The 15,958-nt window shown below is 38.0% G+C and overlaps 1 pseudogene; it reads right to left on the reverse strand.

Annotated features, from left to right (window-relative positions):
• Positions 1-11,974: 11,974 nt before the first annotated feature.
• Positions 11,975-12,432, reverse strand: LOC120103449 (immunoglobulin heavy variable 1-84 pseudogene; annotated as a pseudogene).
• Positions 12,433-15,958: the final 3,526 nt, after the last annotated feature.

Consider the following 15,958-nt stretch of genomic DNA (forward strand, 5'->3'; position numbering starts at 1 on the left):
AATAAACAAGCAGAAGCCTTTAGAGAGGAATCACAAAAATCCTTAAAAGAATTCCAGGAAAACATAAATAAACAAGTAGAAGCCTACAGAGAGGAATCACAAAAATCCCTGAAAGAATTCCAGGAAACCACAAGCAAAAAGTTGAAGGAATTAAAAATGGAAATAGAAGCAATCAAGAAATAATACAGGGAAACATCCCTAGATATAGAAAACCAAAAGAAGAGACAAGGAGCCATAGATACAAGCATCACCAACAGAATACAAGAGATAGAAGAGAGAATCTCAGGAGCAGAAGATTCCATAGAAATCATTGACTCAACTGTCAAAGATAATGTAAAGCGGAAAAAGCTACTGGTCCAAAACATACAGGAAATCCAGGACTCAATGAGAAGATCAAACCTAAGGATAATAGGTATAGAAGAGAGTGAAGACTCCCAGCTCATAAGACCAGTAAATATCTTCAACAAAATCATAGAAGAAAGCTTCCCTAACATAGAGAAAGAGATGCCCATAAGGATACAAGAAGCCTACAGAATTCCAAATAGATAGGACCAGAAAAGAAACTCCTCCCATCACATAATAGTCAAAACACCAAATGCACAAAATGAAGAAAGAATATTAAAAGCAGTAAGAGAAAAAGTCAAGTAACATATAAAGGCAGACCTATCAGAATCACACCAGACTTCTCATAGACTATGAAAGCCAGAAGATCCTGGACAGATGTCATACAGACCCTCAGAGAACACAAATGCCAGCCCAGGTTACTGTATCCTGCAAAACTCTCAATTAACATAGATGGAGAAACCAAGATATTCCATGACAAGACCAAATTTACACAATATCTTTCTGCAAATCCAGCGCTACAAAGGATAATAAATGGTAAAGCCCGACATAAGGAGGCAAGCTATGCCCTAGACAAAGCAAGAAACTAAATGTCTTCACAACAAAACAAAGAGAAGAAAAGCACAGAAACATAACCTCACATCCAAATATGAATGTAACAGGAAGCAATAAACACTATTCCTTAATATCTCTCAACATCAATGGTCTCAACTCCCCAATAAAAAGACATAGATTAACAAACTGGATACGCAATGAGAAGGCTGCATTCTGCTGCGTACAGGAAACACACCTCAGAGACAAAGAGAGACACTACCTCAGAGTAAAAGGCTGAATAACCATTTCCAATCAAATGGTCAGAAGAAGCAAGCTGGAGTAGCCATTCTAATATCGAATAAGATCAATTTTCAAGTAAAAGTCATCAAAAAAGATAAGGAAGGACACTTCATATTCATCAAAGGAAAAATCCACCAAGGTGAACTCTCAATCCTAAATATCTATGCTCCAAATACAAGGGCACCTACATACATAAAATAAACCTTACGAAAGCTCAAAGCACACACTGCTCCTCACAAAATAATAGTAGGAGATTTCAACACCCCACTCTCATCAATGGACAGGTCATGGAAACAGAAATTAAACAGAGACGTAGACAGACTAAGAGAAGTCATGAACCGAATGGACTTAACAGATATTTATAGAACATTCTACCCTAAAGCAAAAGGATATACATTCTTCTCAGCTCCTCATGGTACTTTCTCCAAAATTGACCATATAATTGGTCAAAAAACAGGCTTCAACAGATATAGAAAGATAGAAATAATCCCATGTGTCCTATCAGAGCACCATGGCCTAAAGCTGGTCTTCAATAACAATAAGGGAAGAACGCCCACATATACGTGGAAGGTGAAAAATGCTCTACTCAACGATAACCTGGTCATGGAAGAAAGAAAGAAAGAAAGAAAGAAAGAAAGAAAGAAAGAAAGAAAGAAAGAAAGAAAGAAAGAAAGAAAGGAAGGAAGGAAGGAAGGAAGGAAGGAAGGAAGGAAGGAAGGAAGGGAGAAAGAAAGGAAGGAAGGAAGAAAGAATTAAAGACCTCTTAGAATTTAATGAAAATGAAAGTACAACATACCCAAACTTATGGGACACAATGAAAGCTGTGCTAAGAGGAAAACTCATAGATCTGAGTGTCTGCAGAAAGAAACAGGAGAGAGCATATGTCAATAGCTTGATAGCACACCTAAAAGCTCTAGAACAAAAAGTATCAAATACACCCAGGAGGAGTAGAAGGCAGTAAATAATCAAACTCAGAGCTGAAATCAACCAAGTAGAAACAGAAAGGACCATAGAAAGAATCAACAGAACCAAAAGTTGGTTCTTTGAGAAAATCAACAAGATAGATAAACCCTTAGCCAGACTAACTCGAGGACACAGAGAGTGTGTCCAATTAACAAAATCAGAAATGAAAAGGAAGACATAACTACAGAAACAGAGGAAATTCAAAAAATCATCAGATCCTACTACAGAAACCTATACTCAACAAAACTGGAAAATCTGGAGGAAATGGACAATTTCCTAGACAGATATCAGGTACCGAATGTAAATCAGGAACAGATAAACCATTTAAACAACCCCATAACTCCTAACAAAATAGAAGCAGTCATTAAAAGTCTGCCAACCCAAAAGAGCACAGGTCCAGACAGGCTTAGTGCAGAATTCTATCAGACCTTCATAGAAGACCTCATACCAATACTATCCAAACTATTCCACAAAATTGAAACAGATGGAGCACTACCGAATTCCTTCTATGAAGCCACAATTACTCTTATACCTAAACCACACAAAGACCCAACAAAGAAAGAGAACTTCAGACCAATTTCCCTTATGAATATTGATGCAAAAATACTCAATAAAATTCTGGCAAACTGAATCCAAGAACACATCAAAACAATCATCCATCATGATCAACGAGGCTTCATGCCAGGCATGCAGGGATGGTTTAATATAAGGAAAACTATCAACGTGATCCATTATATAAACAAACTGAATGAACAAAACTACATGATCATTTCATTAGATGCTGAGAAAGCATTTGACAAAATTCAACACCCTTCATGATAAAAGTCCTGGAAAGAATAGGAATTCAAGGGCCATACCTAAACATACTAAAAGCCATATTTAGCAAAACAGTAGCTAACATTAAACTAAATGGAGAGAAACTTGAAGCAATCCCACTAAAATCAGGGACTAGACAAGGCTGCCCACTCTCTCCCTACTTATTCAATTTAGTTCTTGAAGTTCTAGCCGGAGCAATCAGACAACAGAAGGAAATCAAGGGGATACAGATCGGAAAAGAAGAAGTCAAAATATCACTATTTGCAGATGATATGATAGTATATTTAAGTGATCCCAAAAGTTCCACCAGAGAACTACTAAAGCTGATAAACAACTTCAGCAAAGTTAACTCAAATGAATCAGTACCCTTCCTCTACACAAAAGAGAAACAAGCCGAGAAAGAAATTAGGGAAACAACACCCTTCATAATAGTCCCAAATAATATAAAGTACCTCGGAGTGACTTTAACCAAGCAAGTAAAAGATCTCTACAGTAAGAACTTCAAGCCTCTGAAGAAAGAAATTGAAGAAGACCTCAGAAGATGGAAAGATCTCCCATGCTCATGGACTGGCAAGATTAATATAGTAAAAATGGCCATTTTACCAAAAGCAATCTACAGATTCAATGCAATCCCCATCAAAATACCTATACAATTCTTCAAAGAGTTAAACAGAACAATTTACAAATTCATCTGGAATAACAAAAAACCCAGGATAGCTAAAACTATCCTCAACAATAAAAGGACTTCAGGGGGAATCACTATCCCTGAACTCAAGCAGTATTACAGAACAATAGTGATAAAAACTGCATGGTATTGGTACACAGACAGACAGATAGACGAACGGAATAGAATTGAAGACCCAGAAATGAACCCAGACACCTATGTTCACTTGATCTTTAACAAAGGCGCCCAAACCATCCAGTGGAAAAAAGATAGCATTTTCAGCAAATGGTGCTGGTTCAACTGGAGGTCAACATGTAGAAGAATGCAGATCGATCCATGCTTATCCCCCTGTACAAAGCTTAAGTCCAAGTGGATCAAGGACCTCCACATCAAACCAGATACACTCAAAATAATAGAAGAAAAAGTGGGGAAGCAACTCGAACACATGGGCACTGGAGAAAATTTCCTGAACAAAACACCAATGACTTGTGCTCTAAGATCAAGAATCGACAAATGGAATCTCATAAAATTGCAAAGCTTCTGTAAAGCAAAGGACACTGTGGTTAGGACAAAATGGCAACCAACAGATTGGGAAAAGATCTTTACCATCCTACAAAAGATAGAGGGCTTATATCCAAAATGTACAAAGAACTCAAGAAGTTAGACTGCAGGGAGTCAAATAACCCTATTAAAAAATGTTGTTCAGAGCTAAAAAAAGAATTCACAGCTGAGGAATATCGAATGGCTGAGAAACACCTAAAGAAATGTTCAACATCTTTAGTCATCAGGGAAATGCAAATCAAAATAACCCTGAGATTTCACCTCACACCAGTGAGAATGGGTAAGTTCAAAAACTCAGGTGACAGCAAATGCTGGCGAGGATGTGGAGAAAGAGGAACACTCCTCCATTGTTTGTGGGATTGCAGACTGGTACAACCATTCTGGAAATCAGTCTGGAGGTTCCTCAGAAAATTGGACATTGAACTACCTGAGGACCCTGCACATTCCCTTACACCCCTCTTAGGCATATACCCAAAAGATGCCCCAACATATAAAAAAGACACGTGCTCCACTGTGTTCATAGCAGCCTTATTTATAATAGCCAAAAGCTGGAAAGAACACAGATACCCTTCAACAGAGAAATGGATACAGAAAATGTGGTACATCTACACAATGGAATATTACTCAGCTATCAAAAACAATGTCTTTATGAAATTCATAGGCAAATGGATGGATCTGGAAAGTATTATCCTGAGTAAGGTAACCCAATCACAGAAAAACACACATGGTATGCATTCATTGATAAGTGGCTATTAGCCCAAATGCTTGAATTGCCCTAGATGCACAGAACACATGAAACTCAAGACAGATGATCAAAATGCAAATGCTTTACTCCTTCTTTAGAAGGGGAACAAGAATACCCTTGGCAGGGAATAGGGAGGCAAAGATTAAAACAGAGGCATAAGGAACACTCATTCAGGACCTGTCCCACATGTGGCCCATACATATACAGCCACCCAGTTAGACAAGATGGATGAAGCAAAGAAGTGCAGGCCAATAGGAACTGGATGTAGATCTCTTGAGAGACACAGCAAGGATACAGCAAATACATAGGCGAATGCCAGCAGCGAACCACTGAACTGAGAACGGGACCCCCGTTGAAAGAATCAGAGAAAGGACTGAAAGAGCTTGATGGGGCTCCAGACCCCATATGAACAACAATGCCAAGCAACCAGAACTTCCAGGGACTAAGCCACTACCCAAAGACTATACATGGACTGATCCTGGGCTCCAACCTCATAGGTAGCAATGAAAGGCCTAATAAGAGCACCAGTGGAAGGGGAAGCCCTTGGTCCTGCTAAGAATGAACCCCCAGTGAACATAATTGTTGGAGGGGGTGGTAATGGGAGGAGGATGGGAAGGGGAACACCCATATATAACGGGAGGGGGAGGGGTTTGGGATATGTTGGCTCCGAAACCGGGAAAGGGAATAACATTTGAAATGTAAATAAATACTCAAGATAATAAAAAAAATCAAAAAAAAAAAGAAATACTCGACTTAATAATAAAAAAAAGGGGAGGGGGGGAGATATGGGGATGTTGGCCCGGGACCCCGAAGGGGAATAGCAATCGAAATGTAAATAAGAAATACTCAAGTTAGTTAAGATTTTTAAAAAAAGCCTATGCTCCACAAAATTAACAGTAAAAACAAAACTTCACCTCTAACTGCACCTAGGGCAGATAGGGCTGCCTTCCCCATCTTGACCCCACAGCCTACCTAGGAGGTTCCTCCAACCAGAGACACAAGCAATAACCCAGTCTTAATAACCACAACAGCTAGAACCTACACAGAGCTCAGCATTCATGGGACCTATCCAAATCTGCCTGTGCCCAATCATCCTCCTAATCTGCCCCTCCACCCTCTCTCATGTCAGTGCAACATGCCTCATTGGCTGCATGATTCCGAGGAAGTCTGTCCTAACCATGTACACAGGAGGACTGCTCTATTCAGGAACACAAGAGACATGCACTAAGAACAGATAATGTACCTCCCAGGAGTCTGCTCTAATCAGGGCATACAGACTTGGTTTTTTAAAGATTTTTTTATTGGATATTTTTTATTTACATTTCAAATGTTATCCCCTTTCCCAGTTTCTCATCCATAAACCCCCATCCCACTCTCTCTCCCCCTTCTTCTATGATGGTGTTCCCTAACCCATTTACATGCCATTCCAGCCTCCCTCCTCTGACATTCCCTTACACTGGGGGGTGGAGGGGTAGAGCCTTGTCTTGAGCAAGGGCTTCTCCTTCCACTGGTGCCCAGCAATGCCATACTTTGCTACATATGCCGCTTGAGCTATGGTTCTGTCCATGTGTACTCTTTGGGTAATGGTTTAATCCCTGGGATCTCTGGTTGGTTGGTATTGTTGTTTTTATGGGATTGAAAACTCAGCTCCTTCAAAACTTTCTCTAACTCCTCCAGTGGAGGACCCCTTCTCAGTTCGATGGTTGGCTGCAGCCATCCACCTCTGTAATATTTTCTAGTTCCATCCATTTGCCTATGAATTTCATGGAGTTACTGTTTTTTTTTTTTCTTTTTTTTTTCTTTTTTTTTTTTTTTAGGAAAAATTTCTTTTTTATTGGCTATCTTTTTTTTTTTTTTATTAACTTGAGTATTTCTTATATACATTTCGAGTGTTATTCCCTTTCCCGGTTTCCGGGCAAACATCCCCCTCCCCCCTCCCCTTCCTTATGGGTGTTCCCCTCCCAACCCTCCCCCCATTGCCGCCCTCCCCCCATAGACTAGTTCACTGTGGGTTCAGTCTTAGCAGGACCCAGGGCTTCCCCTTCCACTGGTGCTCTTACTAGGATATTCATTGCTACCTATGGGGTCAGAGTCCAGGGTCAGTCCATGTATAGTCTTTAGGTAGTGGCTTAGTCCCTGGAAGCTCTGGTTGCTTGGCATTGTTGTACTTTTGGGGTCTCGAGCCCCTTCAAGCTCTTCCAGTTCTTTCTCTGATTCCTTCAATAGGGGACCTATTCTCAGTTCAGTGGTTTGCTGCTGGCATTCGCCTCTATATTTGCTGTATTCTGGCTGTGGAGTTACTGTTTTTAATACTTGAGTAGTGCCCCATTGTCTAAATGAACAACATTCATTTTCTCTATCCATTACTCCATTGAGGAGTCTCAATTCGTTTCAGCTTCTGGCTACTTTAAATAAGGCTGCTATGAACAGAGTGGAGCATGTGTCATTGTTGTATGTTGGAGGATCTTTTGGGTATTGTCCAGGAGTGGTATAGCTGAGTACTCAGGTAGTACTATGTACAATTTTCTGAGGAACCTCCAGACTGATTTCTAGAGTGGTATACCAGCTTGCCATCCCATCAACAATGAAGGAGTGTTCCTCTTTCTCCACATTCTTACCAGCATATGTTGTCAGCAGAGTTTTTGGTTTGTTTGTTTCTTTCTGTTTGTTTTTTAATAATTTATTTTTTTATGTTATATCCTAATCACAACACTGGTCACCTCCCAATCCCACCTTTATAATTCCCTCCCTCCCATTGTCCCCTTCTCTTCTTCTCACAGAAGGAGGTTCCCTTTGGGTACCAACCCACACAGTGACATCTAGTCAAAGCCAGGCTATATACATCCTCTCCCACTGAGATTCACCTGGGCACTCCAAGTGGGTGGAAGGTAACAGAGACTGAGATAGCACTGTACTTCTTGTTATGAGTCCACATGTAAATCAATCTCGACAATTACTATAAATCTATAGGAGAACTAGAACCTGCACGCTCCTTACTTGGTTGCCCACATGATCCCAGGTTAGTTGACACTGTGGGTCTTCATGCAGTATCCGTGACCCCTCCAGCTAACTCACATTGATCCTCTGCTATTGCACAAATCTTACTAAGTTCCACCTGATGTTAGGCTTTGGATCATTTCTTCTGCCTCCATCTGCTGCTGAATGAAGCCTCTCAGAAGAGTTATGCTAGGTTCGTTTTGCAGGCTTAGAATAGTATTATCAATAGTATACGGGGGGGGGGGGTGTTGAGATCATGGGATGGGTCTCAAGTAGGGCAGACATTTGTTGGCACTTCCCTCAGTGTTTTTTTTTATATTAGTCTTTTTGACCATGTGAAGTTGAATCTCAGGGTTGTTTTGATTTACATTTCCCTGATGACTAAGGATGTTGAAATTTTCGTTAGGTACTTCTGAGTCACTTAATATTCCTCAGTTGAGAATATTTTGTTTAGCCCTGTGATAGTAAAATAGAAATAAAATTAAAGCTGAGAAGTCATATAGTTACATAATATTTCAAACATGAAATGGAGGTAGGAATGGAGAATAAGACGTTGATGTAGCATAAACCAAATTGAAGGGTGTTAAGAGGGTTAAAATGAAATCTAGAATATTCAGTGTAAATAAAATTAAAAAAAACATAGAGGATACAGAATGCATCCAGCCTGACAAAAAAATTTGATGATATTGGGTATAAAAAAATTACATTGTGGAATAAAAAGCAACAAACTTATAAATTGATTTCTAAACAAATAGTCAAGAAATAATCAATAGTTTTTAGTTGTCTATATACATTTTGGAATGCCTTTAAGCTGAAGGATTAATTTTCAGTTTAGAATATGGTGCGGGTTTATCATTTTTCTCATAGATTATTTTTATCACAAATAATACACTTAAGGAAAGTGTATGAAAAACTATTTATATGCAGACCTGAAATTTGTCTCAGTGGTCTTTTTATGGTCATTTTCTATGGGTTATGTGAATTGCTCACTTGCAGAGAGCTGAGTAGAAAGCCCAGAGGTGAGCTTTGTGATTTATTTTAATATGGAAGTCTTTGAAAAGTGGTACCTGCATGGTAGGACAGTATTTCTCAAACAAACTGACTTCCAGAAATAACAGGACCCACACACATGTGAAACTACAGAGACCGTAAAAGCATACACAGGGTATGCACAGACTCAACCCAAATGGAGACCCAGTGTTGAGTGAGAGACATGGCCACAATTACTCATCTTTAACCAAGAAGTTTCCGAAACTGACAGTTACATGCAAAGAAAATTATAGATTTCACCAAAGGAGCATTATTATGTTAATAAACCACACTTAGGGATGTATAGCAATAGAGAAGGTCAACAAAAAATGAACACAACAATGTTGAGTAATTTTTCTTCCCATCCTTTTGGACATTGATTTGTCACATTTTTATTATAGAGATAAATGCTTATAGAGTCGTGTGTGTGTGTGTGTGTGTGTGTGTGTGTGTGTGTGTGTGTGTGTGTGAAAGAGATTCTTCTTTTTTTGATTACTTAAACCTATTTTATGTTTTTTTTCATTCTATGGAAAAATGACAGGATGTCTCATTAGATGAATGGTGAAATTTATGGCAGAAGTTAAAAAGAATATCAGTGATCAGAACACATTGTATAAGTTTTAATAATTATTTCTATTTCTTTTATTTTTTACAATCCAAGCAGTGACACACTCCTAGTCAACCCTACCCAGTTCCTCATCCCATTTCTTCTTGCCCTTGTCTTCAAGATTTCCCCCTCTACCCAGCATCCCAACTCCTCGGGACTTCAAGTATGTGTCAGGTTAGGTGCATCTTCTCCCACTGAGAACAGAGTTGGCAGTTCTCTGATGTATATGTGTCAGAGGGATCTGACCACCTCATGCATGCTGTCTTCTTGGTGCCCCTTATTTGAGCAATCTTAGTATCTGGATTTATTTATATTAAAAATACAAAATATACAAATCTTTGGAGTGTTTAACAGAGAATATTCACAGAGTTTGAGCATGGAAACGTTACATGTCAATCACATAGAAGCAAGAATCACCAGCAGAATATAAGAGATAGAAGAGAGAATCTCACGGCAGAAGACCATAGAAATCATTGATGAAAAATAAAAAAATGTGGAACACAAAAATCTACTAACTCAAGACATCCAAGAAATCCAGTACACAGAAAATCAAACCTAATGGTAATAGGTATAGAAGAGAGAAAACATTCCCAACTTAAAGGTCCACTAAATATCTTTAACAAAATTATAAAAGAAAACTTCCATAATGTAAAGAAACAGATGCACATAAACATACAAGAAGCTGATAGAAAGAACTCCAAATAGATTGAACAGAAGAGAAATTATTCCAACCAAATAATAGTTAAAACACCAAATGCACAAAACAAAGAATATTAAAAGCAGTAAGGAAAACAGTGAAGCAACATATAAAGGCAGAACTATTAGAATAACCCCTGAATTCTCAACAGAGACAGTGAAATCTAGAAGATTCTGGGGAGGTATCATACAGACCCTAAGAGAACATATATCCCGATCAAGGCTTTTACATCCAGCAAAACTCTCAATTACCATAAATGCAGAATACAAGATATTCAATGACAAAACCAAATTTACACAATATCTTTCCAAAAATCCAGCCCTACAAACGATAGTATATGGAAAACTCCAAGACAAGGAGGGAAAGTACATCCTAAAAAAAGCAAAAAAAATGTATTTGCAACAAACCCAAAAGAAGAGAGCCACAGAAACATAATTCTAACAACAAAAATAGGAAACAATCATCACTATTTATTAAAATTCCTTAACACCGATGGACTTACTTCCCCAATGAAAAGAGAAAGACCAACAGATAGAAAGAGGACCCAGCATTTTGCTGAATACAGGAAACATACCTCAGTGGCAAAAACAGAAACTACCTCAGAGTTAAAGGGTGGAAAATTTTTTTCCAAGAAAATGGTCCCAAGAAACAATCTGGACTATCCATTCTAATATCAAATGTAATCAACTTTTAACCAAAACTTATCAAAAAAGATACAGAATGACCCTTCATATGAAGCAAAAAAAAAGTCCAACAAGATAAACTCTCAATCATGAATATCTATGCTCCAAATGCAAGGGTATCTACATTCATAAAAGAAACCTTACTGAAGCTCAAAGCATAAACTGCACCTCACACAATAATAGGGGGAGATTTCAACACCCCACCCTCATCATTGAACAGATCATGGAAACAGAAACCAAACATACACACAGAGAAACTAACAGAAGTTATAAAGCAAATATATTTAGCAGATATTTATAGAACATTTCATTCTAAAACAAAAGACTGTGTTTTCTTTTTAGCACCTCATGGTCCCTTCTCCAAAATTGACCATATACTCGGTCACAAAACATGACTCAACAGATACAAGAAGATTGAAATAATCCCATGCAGCCTATAAGACCACCACAGATTAAGGCTGGTCTTCAATAACAATAAAAACAACAGAACACCCACATATACATGGAAGTTGAACAATGCTATACTCATTGATAACTTGGTCTAGTAAGAAATAAAGAAAGAAATAAAAGACATTTTAAAATTTAGTGAAAATGAATGCACAGCATATCCATAGTAGTGGGACACAATGAGAGCACTGTAAGAAGAGAACACATAGCTCTGAATGCCTCCAAACAGAAACTGTAGAGAGCATACATTAGCAGTTTAACATCACACCTAAATGCTCTAGAATAAAAAGAAACTAATACACCATATGTTTACAATTTTTGTTGTTTTGTTGAATAAGAAACAGGTCAATGGAAGTGGTCACTGGTGAAGAGAATAACAAGGTATGCTGTACTGTGGGTCTATCCTAAATCAGGAAAACAATTTTCATAGAACTGCTCTTAAGAAAATGACAAAGGCAATATAAGATTGTGAGGAAGAAGCAATAAATGGATAATAAAAAATTACTCTTTCCAAGCAAGTCTAAAGGTTATTCTTCCTGTCATCTCAGCCCCAGCACAGCTTCCTCCTCCTTGAGGGTTTTTGACACACTCAGCATGTGGTTACAATGCTGTGTCTTGCACAGTAATAGACCGCAGTGTCCTCAGGTGTCAGGCTGCTGAGTTGCATGAAGGCTGTGCTGGAGGATTTGTCTACAGTCAATGTGGCCTTGCCCTTGAACTTCTCATTGTAGCCTGTACCTCCACTTCCTGGATTAATAGCTCCAATCCACTCAAGGGCCTGTCCAGGCCTCTGCTTTATCCAGCTTATATCGTAGCTGGTAAAGGTGTAGCCAGAAGCCTTGCAGGAAATCTTCACTGAAGAGCCAGGCTTTGTCAGCTCAGCTCCAGACTGCTGCAGCTGGACCTGGGAGTGGACTCCTATGGAGGAAATGTCAGAGTGGATGTCAGTGCCATCTCTGGCCCTGTCTCCTTTACAGATTTCTAAATAATGTGCCCCTTACCTGCAGTTACTGACAGGAGGAAGAGAAAGACCCAGTTCCATTCCATGGTTATAGTTATTGTGTTCACGGGAGGACTGATCATATGTTGTTTTCAATGTGTGTACATCCCTATATTTACTCCCAAAGACTCAGATAATTTGCATATTCGTGATGAGGGGACTTACTACATAAGAACCTAGTCCAGCTGGAGAAAAACAGTGAAGAAGAAGGACTGAAAAGGCGCAAGGGTCAAGCAGCAGGATGCTCAGGTCCAAATCCTATTCCTCTCTGAGGAAGTGGATCCCAGTCACTTTCTATGAACCATGAACAGATATCACAATCAATTTTTGGCCTGTATCTGTTGCTCCACTCTGTTATATGCTAACACACGGATTTACAGATAATGCTCTGTGATGATGAAAATGATGATGAGATGATGATGATGATGATGATAATGAGGGTGGTGGTGGTGGTGATGATGTGGATGGTGATGATCGTGTGTTGTGATCATTGTGACGATGATGAAGATGATGATTATGATTATAATAATGGACAATTTCAAGAATAGCCAATTTTTATAGTTTTAGAGTTTGATTTCTGATATTTGCAACTAATATTTGCTTTTCCAACAGGTTATATGTTTCAAAAGCCAATGACTAAAATTAAATGTGTTTCAAAATTACTTAACTATCAAAGCTTATTGCAGGAGGATTCTCAATAAATTATAGCAATAAGCTAAAGGCATGTCAAGAAATATTTTATCAGTAAGTCATGATTACATATATTATAAATTGTACACACACAAACACACACAAACACACACACCCACATATATATATACATATATATATATATGTATATATATATATATATATAAAATCAGACTTTAGACCAGAAATAAATAAGAAATTAACATTGCTTTTTGAAAAATGAATGTAATTCGTGATAATTATATTAATGGAGACAATCTCAAAATCACAGACATTAAATGAGACTCTCATTAGCAGCTCTTAAAAATTTCAGTTATTTACAACTATTTATGCAAATACATGATATTGTACCCATAAAATTCTCTAGTAGAATAAAGGCAAAATAGGAGGGACAAGTGGTATCATGAGAAATATCCAGTGTACCAAGTGCACATTTGAAAAATCTGTACATACGTAAAGTCGTTATGTCTATATTCCATAAGGATTTTTATTCTTTGAATTTTTCCAATCTTATATGAAATATGCTATAATCTGCCACCACTCACAGGACTCATACCACAATCTACCACTACTGGTCCCCATATTTCCCCTTGGACCCTTCCAATAAGTCCCTTTTCCAGCATCTTATTTCCTCTGTTTCATTATCTAATAACACAGTGAGTTTAATTAGTGCTACCTATATACACATTGATAGGATTATTGCTAGTAATAAAGTATGAACCTGCAGAAATCTTCCCCCAAAAAGCAAATATATTTTGCCCATCAGTCATCAAATTTCAGAAGATATTCAGCCTGTTATGGGCTGTCAATGATTTCTCCACCTTCATGTTGCAATTTTTAATATTTATTTTACTTCTAGCAGTGAGTTAGGGTATATGTGCACCAAGGTGGATATAGTAAATTATTCAATTCTAAGTCATTTACCTGATATTGCTAAAATTGCAGTAGATATCTTTACCTGCTCACTCATGTTGAGGTCTCCTTTGTGATAATGTCCACTGGTTTGATTAGGTAAATAAGTTTGTGTAGCTAAGTATAGCTACCGAGAGTTCATGTGTGCACTAAGAACAGTAGAATCCCTGGAAATAGAATTTGATCTCCTTTGGCCCCATTTTCTGTATCATACATCTGTTTCTTTCCCTGTTTTATGATGGAACTTGGTTTCTGTGTGAGGGATTGGTGTCATTACTTATCTCTGGATGAGTCTCTTTCACTCTCAGCACTCTGAATGCTCATGAATGTCTGCCTCAGTCTTTATACACAGCACATATGAGCCTCTGTGATCAAGGCTCACAAAATATAGTGGGTATGAACATAAATATTTATAAGGCACCTTGACACCATAACTATTAACAATATGACCAAGGTCTACTAGAACCTATACCAACTTTAAACATGGGTTTTGACCACACTTACCTGGGATAATGTCTTTCCTATGAAATTCACCAATACATAAATCAATAACATTTTGTTCTGTCCCAGCAATAATGCTACAAACCTGTACTCAAATGACTCTACACCTTATTGTACAGACATTTACAAATACATATTTATTCACAACATGTTACTCTTGCTCTATGAACAGCATACAGTTGAAAGAATAATCCAAGATTTTCAACAAAGAATAAATAAAATGTGAAAAATTGGTAGATAAATGTAGTGACTGAATGTAGATAAATGAAAGTGACTCAGTGGTAAAACAAATTATGTTAAGTGTCTGCCTGGAACTGGAAAAAATATACTGAACAGATAGATCATCCATGTCCATAAAGCAGGTGATTCATGTTCTCACTCACCTGTGTTCAAAGATTTGAGTATTTTGTATGGTATATTGAATTGTAGAAGCAGAGATACTAGAATTGGGACACAAACGTTTGTAGACTATTATTTTATGATGTGTTTGCCTCTGAAATGCTTCCACACGGAGCCTTGACTGGAGCCAGCACCAGAAGTGCAGGCATTTAAATATGAACTTCTTCAATTCCATTTGTGGGACTTAAGTTTTGCCTATATATCACAGTTACTGAGTTGTGGTTTTACTGGTGTGTGTGTGTGTGTGTGTGTGTGTGTGTGTGTGTGTGTGTCTGTGTGTGTCTGTGTCTGTGTCGGTGTCAGTGTATCTCTGTGTGTGTTGCTTTGTTTAACTTGTATTTGCTTTTAATTCCATTTGAATTTTCTTCCTTTTTTGGTTTTTCAAAAAGGAAAAAAATGTGTGTAGTTGAGTGAGTTGGTAGGTAGAAAAGATCTGGAATAAGTTGAGGATGAAGGAATGAGTAACTAAAATACATTGCATGAATATATCAAAAATTATAAAAAGCAAATAAAAACTTGTAAATATATATCCATGGCCTGTTTTACAAAGAATCTTTATGAGGTTTGAGCATGGAGACATCGCATGTCAATCACAACAGGACAGAGCAGTTAATACACTTAAGGTAGGAAACCACAGAGGAAACAGAGTCCTCTACTCACAACTCTCTTGGGATTCTTGGTCTCATGGTGCCCCCTACTGGTCCCGAGTTCAAATGCAGGTAGCTTTGTCATGTATCACACTAAAGCTGCACAGTCTGGCTTATGAAATAACTTATCCCTTTAACTTCCTTGTTCACAGAGCTCATCTTAGGGAATAAATGGCTGTAGTTTACCTAAGGATAATGATTTATACATCAGCGATTTTGAGGAGTGCAGACACTACTGTAATATCCTCTCAAAGTCAGATTACTCCTTTGTTCATTCCAGCTCTAATGCTTCCGATTTCTCCAAAGGTAAAAACAGGAGATAAGAGCCTTGTTCCTGTCTTCATCATGGTACACCTCTGGTAGAGCACCTTTGTTCAACAGGTAAATCACACTCCCTACATATGTAATAGACATAGTAAAAAGA

This window comes from Rattus norvegicus, chromosome 6 (assembly GCF_021556685.1).
Source record: "Rattus norvegicus strain SHRSP/BbbUtx chromosome 6, alternate assembly SHRSP_T2T, whole genome shotgun sequence".
Classification (NCBI taxonomy): domain Eukaryota; kingdom Metazoa; phylum Chordata; class Mammalia; order Rodentia; family Muridae; genus Rattus; species Rattus norvegicus.